Raw genomic sequence first — 9,308 nt, 5'->3', positions numbered from 1 at the left:
GGGGGGGGGGCAGAGAGAGAGAGACACACACAGACTCTGAAAAAGGCTCCAGGCTCTGAGCTGTCAGCACAGAGCCTGGCGTGGGGCTCGAACCCACAAACAATGAGATCATGACGTGAGCTGAAGTCAGACACTCAACCGAGCCACCCAGGCACCCCTGTGAAAACCTTTTAGGCCAAACCTATAGCTAGAAAGAATAGCTTAAGGTAAACTATTTTAAAACTAAAAACATTATTTTTGTCAGATGTTCTCTAAATGAAATAATTTACATCCAATTACTGCAGGCAGTCCGACTGACATACTTTCACTACTTAGATATACCTTAAAAATATTTTTATTGCAAAAAATTCTCATATACACAGAAGTAGAGAGGTTAGCATAATTAAGGTCCACATACCCATGACTGACCTAAACAGTTATCAAGTTTTACCATATTTTATTTCATCTGTCCTTTTTACTGTTTTTATTGATTTTTAAAGATTTTATTTTTTATTTTTTTTAATTTTATTTATTTTGAGAGGGAGAGAGAGAGAGAACAAGTGAGGGAAGGGCAGAGAGGGAGAGAGAGAATTCCAAGCAGGGATTCAACACTGTCAATACAGAGCCTGATGCAGGGCTCAGTCTAACAAACAATGAGATCATGACCTGAGCAGAAATCGAGTTGGACACTTAATCAACTGAGCCACCCAAGTGCCCCTAAAGATTTTATTTTTAAGTAATCTCTACACCCAACGTGGGGCTTGAATTTATGACCCCAAGGTCAAGAGTCCCATCCTCTACCGATTAAGCCGGACAGGTGCCCCTCATCTGTTTTTTATTGTTGAAGTATTTTAAGGCAAATCTAAGACATCATTCACCCTCACATATTTCAGTATATATTTAAAAAATTTTTTTTTAATGTTTTTTACTTATTTCTGAGAGAGAGAGAGACAGCGTGAGCAGGGGAGGGTCAGAGAGAGAGGGAGATATAGAATCTGAAACAGGCTCCAGGCTCTGAGCTAGCTGTCAGCACAGAGCCCAACGTAGGGCTTGAACCCACGAACCGTGAGATCATGACCTGAGCCAAAGTCAGACATTTAACCGACTGAGCCACCCAGGCGTTCCAGTATGCATTTTTTAAGAAAGGTCATGTTTTTACACTACCACCACACTGCTGTCACACTGTAGCAAACAGTATTGGTATTTTTTTCCCATATCATTTTGGCTCTTGCCATTTCAGTGTATGTTCTTTCCCTGAGGGCTTTCTCTGGCCCCTGGAGAGCCCACTCTGCCTTCCAATGCCTGATGGGAGGTGGTATATAAGTAACCCAGGTCCCTTGGCCTGTGGGTGGGGATTAGCTCTGAGGTATATTTCACACTATTTCCCAAAGTACATCAGTGAGATTAAGTTTCACTTGCCCACAGTGGTTAGGTTGCTTAATAGTGCAGGTTTTATTGGCTTCTATTCCTTCCTCATCTCACTTCCTCCGCCTCTTCCAGTGTCTCCTGGGATCCCTTCTTTTTTTTTTTTTTTTTAAATATTTTTTATTTATTTCTAGGAGAGAGAGAGAGAGACAGCGTGAGCAGGGGAGGGTCAGAGAGAGAGGGGGAGTCACAGACTGAAACAGGCTCCAGGCTCTGAGCTGGCAGTCAGCACAGAGCCCGACGCGGGGCTCGAACCCACGAACCGCGAGATCATGACCCAAGCGAAAGTCAGACGCTTAACCGACTAAGCCACCCAGGCGCCCCAGCTGGGATCCCTTCTTAACCATACTTCTTGTATTTGAATCTTTATCTCTGGGTCTGGGAGAACCCAAACTGAGAAACTCATGTAACCAAACTCACAATAATTCTTTGGTGTCATCTAATACCCAGAACTTATTGAGATTTTCCTAATTGCATCAAAATTATCTATAATTGGTTTGTTGAAATCAGATTTTTAAGCCAGTTGCATTTGGTTGTTTCTTAAGCTTCTTTTAATCCAGAGCAGTCTCTTCTCCCTTACACTTTTCTGATGCCATTGACTTGATTACAGACACCAGTTGTGCTATTGAACTCACCATATTCTGGATTTGTCTGTTTGCTTCGTTGTGTTCCTTTATCTCCTCTATTTCCTATAATGGAAGTTAGCTTTAGAAGCTTGCAGGTTCCACTTCTTTGGGAGGCAAGAAGACTTCATAAGAAGTGTTGTTAGCTTCATATCAATCACTTTAGGAGACACATATTGCCTGGTTGTCCTGCTTTCAATGAGACTAAGGTTGATAAGTGGGTTCAGCTGGTTCATCTCAGAGGGTTCAACAGGAGGCTGTGCTGCTTAAAATCCATGTTCCATGTGTCATTGCTAACACTGTTCTATGACTTCAAAGGCAGCTGCTATGTTCACAGTGAGCATTTTGTATGGTAAAATAATTTTAAACAGGCTGTAAACTGTTAACTGTTTCATGCCTTAAATCATACTCCAAGCTATTTTCTAAGAAAAACTCTGTCCCACTCACAGCTTGGATTATACTCAATGCATTGTTAGAATGGGAACTAGACCCCACCCCTTCCAGGAAGTCCTATTAACCCATTTCCACCACCCCCCCAAAAAAAAAAATCCTGAATATTGCAACGTGCCAGGTAATGGAGTAGGTACCAAGGATACAAGGGTAAGCTGATCAGTCTTTCGCTCAAAGAACTTAATAGTCTTGTAAGGATCTTACAAGTGATATAATGGTAAGCACATAGTAGTGGTACCTAATTTGGAGGGAGGATGTCATTAGGAAACTCTTCTTGGAGGAAGTGATATTTAAATTGAAACCTACAGGGTAAGTTCTTAAAGGATAACTGCCAGGAAAAGAAAAGCTTTCCTTTTCTTGAAATTAATATGTTTTTTCTTAAGGACAATATGGATCACATAATTGTTAATTCTTTTTGCTTTGATCCTTAATAATTTTTTTAAATTATTTTTTAATGTTTTATTTATTTCTGAGAGAGAGAGACAGCGTGAGCAGGGGAGGGTCAGAGACAGAGGGAGACACAGAATTGGAAGCAGACTCCAGGCTCTGAGCTGTCAGCACAGAGCCCGATGCAGGACTCGAACCCACAAAGCGTGAGATCGTGACCTGAGCCAAAGTCAGATGCTTAACCGACTGAGCCACCCAGGCACCCCTGATCCTTAATAATTTCAATTTTGAGACTTAACTCTAATTATGTAGGACATAATAGTTTGCATATTTCATTCCAAATGTATCCTGGTATTGCTTTTCTTTTTATTCTTTTCCTGACTTTTAAATTCTGTTTCAATTATACACATTTTTGAAGCTACCTCAAATCCCAATCTTTTTTGCTTATATTTAAATACAGGAACAAAAACATTCCCATATTGGCCCGGACCAGGGATGAATCTAACTTCATCAGAAATGGTCTTAAGGATCTCTTCCACGAGGGCATCCAGGTGGCTCAGCCGTTAAGCATCTGATTTTGGCTCAGGTCATGATCTCATGGTTCATGAGTTGGAGTCCCACATTGGGTGAGCTCAAGCCCTGCTTCAGGTGAGCACAAGCCCCACTTCAGGTGAGCTTGAGCCCCACATCGGATGAGCATGAGCTGCACTTTGGGTAAGCTCGAGCCCTGCTTTGGGTGAGCCCCACTTCTCTCCCCCACCCCCACCCCCTGCCCCTTGCTCACTTGCACGCAAGTGCGCGCTCTCTCTCTCTCAAAAAAAAAAAAAAAAAAAAAAAAGGATCTTTCCCATGCTATCCACTACCCCGGGAGGGATCCATATGGCATTGTTCTGCATTCCTGTCATAACTTAAAGGGAAACTTTCACAAAATCCACACCCTTGATGTCCTGCAAATGGAGGAGGATGTCCTCAAATTCCTTGCAGCAGGAACCCACTCAAGTGGCACCAACCTTCCAAATGGAACAGTACATCTGTAAATGGAAAAGTGATGGCATTTATCATAAATCTGAAGAGAACCTGGGAGAAGCTTCTATTGGCAGCTCATGTCATTGTTGCCATTGAAAACTCAGCTGATATAAGGGTCATATCATATAGAAAAACTGGTCAACAAAGTGTGCTGAAGTTTGCTGCTCCTATTGGAGCCACTCCTCTTGCTGGCCACTTCACTCCTAGAACCTTCACTAACCAGATTCTGCAGCCTTCCGTGAACCAAGACTTTTGGTGGTTACTGTTCTCCGGGCTGACCACCAGCCTCTCACAGAGGCATTTAGTTAACCTGCCTACCATCGCTCTATACAACAGACTCCCCTCTGCACTATGTGGACATTGCCATGCCATCCATTGCAACAAGGGAGCTCATCCAGTGGGTCTGACGTGGTGGATGCTGGAAGTTCTGAGCATGCGTGGCACCACTTCTTGTGAGTGGCCATGGGAGGTCATGCCTGTCTGCAAAGACCTTTTCTCCAAATAAGGTCACATTCATAGGTTCTGGGGGTGAGGACACAGACACATCTTCTTGGGGCCACCATTCAATCACTCAGTGGCCTAAACAGTGAAACCATTTTCATTATCTTACATAGAAGGAAGTTTGATGTGATAGGCAATTTAGGATTGGTGTGGCTCAGTCATCCCTTCAGAGACCCAGACTCTGTCTTTCCCCTCCACAGTTCTCAGCAGGTTAATTTTTGTTCTCCAGCCTGCTACCTTAAGATTAGAGGACAGCTGCCCCAACTCCAGGCCCCACATCCCTCACAGAACTGTAAACAGAGCAGGAAGAGGGAAAAGAAGAGAAAGTAACAAGACCTCTCCCTGAAGCCTCCGTAGCTTCCCTCTATGCCCCATCATGGTCTACCAAAACGTATTATTGGCAAAGAGGGATGGGGATGCCATGACAGCCTTGGATCTATCAGGATATATGCCCTGGGGTACACTGCCACACTGAAACTTGAGTTTTGATAATAAAAAAAGGAGAGACGGCTCTTGTGTAAGCAACTAACAGTATTTGCTCCAATTTCTAAATGTATTTCCTGAAGATTATTAATAAAACTCACTAGTCCTTTTATTTACCAATTTACATAAATTCCTTCAACCCATGTTTATAACATCTACTATATGTTGGGTAATGTGATAAAAGCAGGGATCTCAAGATCATCAAGATATAGTCCCTGTCCTCAAGGAGCTCTTGGTTGAGTTGAATAAGAGATGAAAACACAGTAATTCCAAGACAGCGTGATAAATGCTATGTTAGAGATCTGTGCCTGGTGCATTGGGGGAACACAATAGATTGCAATTCATTGAGAAGGAATTAAACAGAGGAAAAGACGGGAGTATGTAATGGCGTTCTAGAGACAAAAGAGCATGCAGAAAGACAAAAATGATTGGAGAACACTGCTACACGTTTTTGGAACTATAAATTTTTTAATATGGCTAGTGTGGAGAACTATGTAGGTAGTAGGAAGGCAGGTGAAGCTAGTAGGATGGGTGAGAGCTAGATGGTGAAGAGCTATAAATAGTGAAATAAGAAAATGACACTTGATCCCAAAAATCTATGGGGAGTTATTGATGGATTTCAATCAAAGGAACAATAAAATTAGACTGTTTAGGAGCCTGGGTGGCTCAGTCGGTTGAGCATCCGGCTTCAGCTCAGGTCATAATCTCACGGTTCGTGGGTTCGAGCCCTGCGTCGGGCTCTGTGCTGACAGCTCAGAGCCTGGAGCCTGTTTCAGATTCTGTGTTTCCTTCTCTCTCTGCCCCTCCCTTGCTCATGCTCTGTTTCTCTCTGTCTCAAAAGTAAAATAAACTATAAAAAATTTTTAATAATAAAATAAAATAAAATTAGACTATTTTAGAAGGATTACTCTGACAGTAATTGGATGTATCTGACTGCATTTCTGGATGGTGGTGCCATTCCTAAAATGGGCAAGTACAAGTGAAGGGAAGAAGATACTAAGTTCAGGTGTGTATTTTGAACTGTGAAATACCTGTCCCAAATCCTTCTCTCTCTCCCTCTCTCTCTTTCACTCACTCTCTTGCTCTCTTTCTCTTGCCTTCTAATTTACAGGCAATCTATCATGCCTTGTGGACTTATTAGCCTCTATTTTTGGTTTCATTTCCATTATCTTAAAAAAGATATTCATGGATTAGAAAGGAATATATCAAAATGTTCCCAGTGGCTGTCTTTGTGGTTGGATTATGACTTTAAAGAAAATACTTCTCAGTATTTCCAAAATTGAGCATTTTACATGCATCTAAAAACCAAATACCATCAATTCTAACTGCCTGAGATGGTTTCATTTCAGAGCCAGTACTTTTTCCCCTAGACATTGGCCTTCTTGAGTAATTTTAAGTAAATGCCAAGTTTTCTTAAATTGTCAATTAAACTTTAAAATTTCACCATTCAATTGTTTTTGGTCATACCTCCAATTTCTTATCAATACACTTCCACGATCTTGCTTATCAGTCTTTGAATATCTCCTTGGAAAAAGTCTTGCCTTGTTCATCTTTAGTAGACCCAAGACCTAAATATCCAGCAGACTGATATTTAATAAATACTTACTGAATTGGAATGTATAATATGTATCTTTGTGTTCCTAGTGCCAAGCTCAGTGCCAATGCCCAATAAACATTAGTGGAGCTATATTTCAACTTTTGGCCAATACTCTACCAGAGTCCTACATAATCACTGGGTAACAAAAATAAATTTCCATTCTCTCAAACAGTATCTTTTTGTCACACTGTGTGTGTGTGTGTGTGTGTGTGCGCGTGCGCATGTATACCAAAACATTTATATACATACACATTTATATGTACACATACGTATTTTTTTCTCTAATAGGTTTAAAGATCCTACTACCACTGTACCTTTGAAAGACTGCTAAGTCAGGAAGTTTTTCTAATTTACCAGTGAGAAAACTAAGGCTGAAAGTTACCTAAGATTACAAGTACTGCAATTCTAGACGTTGGTTCCAAAAAACCCTCTTATTTATGGTATCAAATGTTTAAAAGTGTAAGATAGAAACTCTTCTATCCTAAAATTCCATTCTGGGCAGAACTATCATGAGTGCTATGATTCCTTTTGTAAGCCAAGTTTATAATGCCACGTTTTAGATATTGTGGTGTGTTCAGCATCATCTCCACAATTTTATTGTATTCCAAGGGCTGGGAAGCCTAGGAATTTTCTTGGCCTCCCTAGCCAGCAGGAATCCTGTTTAGGATTCAGTCAACGGTAGGCATGTGCAAGAGACTGGAAAACGAAAGGAAGAAAGAAACACTCTTCTAGTTCAGGCAGTGGTGGCACCAGCTGAGCTGCACCCTCTCGGCATACAGTCGGCTCCTGTGGCACCTGGCTTGCAGGTAAACATGGGCATCTGGTAGTTTGCATCAACAGCATGGGGGCAGGGAGCATAACTCCCTTAAGTCATGGGCAGTATGGGGTCTTGCGGGAGTTGAATTCTGCAAACAACTGTAGGCTCCAGGGGAAGAAGCAGCTTCCTACAGTTCCTCGTCACTGGCTAACGTGATCTCTTTTAGTTTCTCTAGCCCTTCCAACAATGTTATCTTTTTTTTTTTTTAATGTTTTTTATTTATTTCTAGGAGAGAGAGAGAGAGAGACAGCATGAGCAGGGGAGGGTCAGAGAGAAAGGGAGTCACAGACTCTGAAACAGGCTCCAGGCTCTGAGCTGGCAGTCAGCACAGAGCCCGATGCAGGGCTCGAACCCACGAACCGTGAGATCATGCCCTAAGCGAAAGTCGGACGCTTAACCCACTAAGCCACCCAGGCGCCCCAACAATGTTGTTATCTAATTTCCTGTGTTAAAACCCTCCTCACTTAAAATACCTCATTTTCTGATTAATTATGTGGCATAACATTTTATCTGACCTTCCCAGAAGCAGAGAATGTGCTATGCTGGGAAAATTATTTTTCTAGATAAATTTAAAACTTTCAGGACTAAAATATCAATTTTCCTGAAGTTTTTCATTAAATGACTCATACATGGTCCTTTCTTCCTAAACAGAATACTTGAAAGGCAATTTTTCTTCTTTTCCATTATTATGACCATTGAATATTCACTGAGTGTCTCCCTTGTTTTAGGCTCCACATTGAAGCTTCAAGAACAGGATGGTGGAGAACACCAGACTAAATCAGTACTGAGCACAAGCAGATACTTAGAAGTTCAATTTCAAAAACCTTTACTATGACAGTCACTAGAGATACAGAGATGATGATGATGATGGTATGATTACTGTCACAGAAAAATATGTAAGCAAACAAATCATAATAAGGAATGATAGATACAAAAACAGAAATATGTACCACAGGCACAGATTATATGCAGGAAAGAAAGGGTTACTGACTGTTTTCCGGGTATCAGGGAAGGCTCTAGATGTAGGCTGAAATGTAAGCTAGATTTTGCAGTTTGCATATTTGTCAGAAAGCAATAAAAAAGCATTTCAGAGCAAAGAACAAGCATGTGCAAAGCCAAGTGCGACAGCTAGTAACTAAAGACAGCTCCCACTCCCAACAATTCATTCCCCTCCTGGATGTTTCTACATCCTCCTCCTCCTGTCTTCTCCCCCACTATCCAAAAGTAGAGCATGAAAGCTTTTGAACTGAAATGGCATGAGGCAAAGAAGCAATTACTATTCATTTATATGAAAAAAATTTCGAACATTCCCAGACTGAAAAAATAACCTCCCTTGGGCTTTTCTGACACCGTGGGACACATCTTACTAACAGATACACAGAATAAAGCAGGATAAAGCAGAGATGCTCACAGACTCAGTTCAAAGCTATGGTGGCTTGATGCTGAGAGGCTGAGTGTAGTTCCCTGGGAAGGAGTTGGCGATGCTACTCTGCCGCTCAGCGTGCTTGCTGCCTCTGTAAGGTTCTCTCTGCCAAACAAACACTGAGTGCTATTTTCCCTTTCCACCTTTCTTCATAAAAGCAAAAATCCTCTTCGCATTTCTTTTGGTTAGCGAAAACAGGTACTAATGTAGGTCTTTCGTAAAAGTGAGTGGTGTAACTTGAACTTTTGAAAAGCCAGAGATACCTGTATCCTCTCCCTTTGAATCTAAGCTGTCCCTGAAACAGTTCTGACCAATAGAATGTGGTGGCAGGAATGTTTTGGGACTTCTGAGCCCAGAGCTTACGAGGACCTGCAGTTTCCACTTCCTTCTCTTGCGAACACTCTGGAGACACTCCTTCTTAAAATCCCACCATACTCTAAAAAGCTCAAGCCGGGGCGCCTGGGTGGCTTAGTCGGTTAAGCGTCCGACTTTCGCTTAGGTCATGATCTCGCGGTTCGTGGGTTCGAGCCCCGCGTCGGGCTCTGTGCTGACTGCCAGCTCAGAGCCTGGAGCCTGTTTCAGTCTGTGACTCCCTCT

General features: G+C 41.9%; 1 pseudogene; it reads left to right on the top strand.

Moving 5' to 3' along the window:
- Positions 1–3,912: 3,912 nt before the first annotated feature.
- LOC120234558 overlaps positions 3,913–9,308 on the top strand; it is a 16,246-nt pseudogene continuing 10,850 nt past the window's right edge.

The sequence above is a fragment of the Hyaena hyaena genome, unplaced genomic scaffold (assembly GCF_003009895.1).
Source record: "Hyaena hyaena isolate Hyena2069 unplaced genomic scaffold, ASM300989v1 scaffold_111, whole genome shotgun sequence".
Classification (NCBI taxonomy): Eukaryota; Metazoa; Chordata; class Mammalia; order Carnivora; family Hyaenidae; genus Hyaena; species Hyaena hyaena.
Note: the sequence above shows the minus strand (reverse complement) of the source record. Positions and strands in the feature narration are given on the sequence as shown.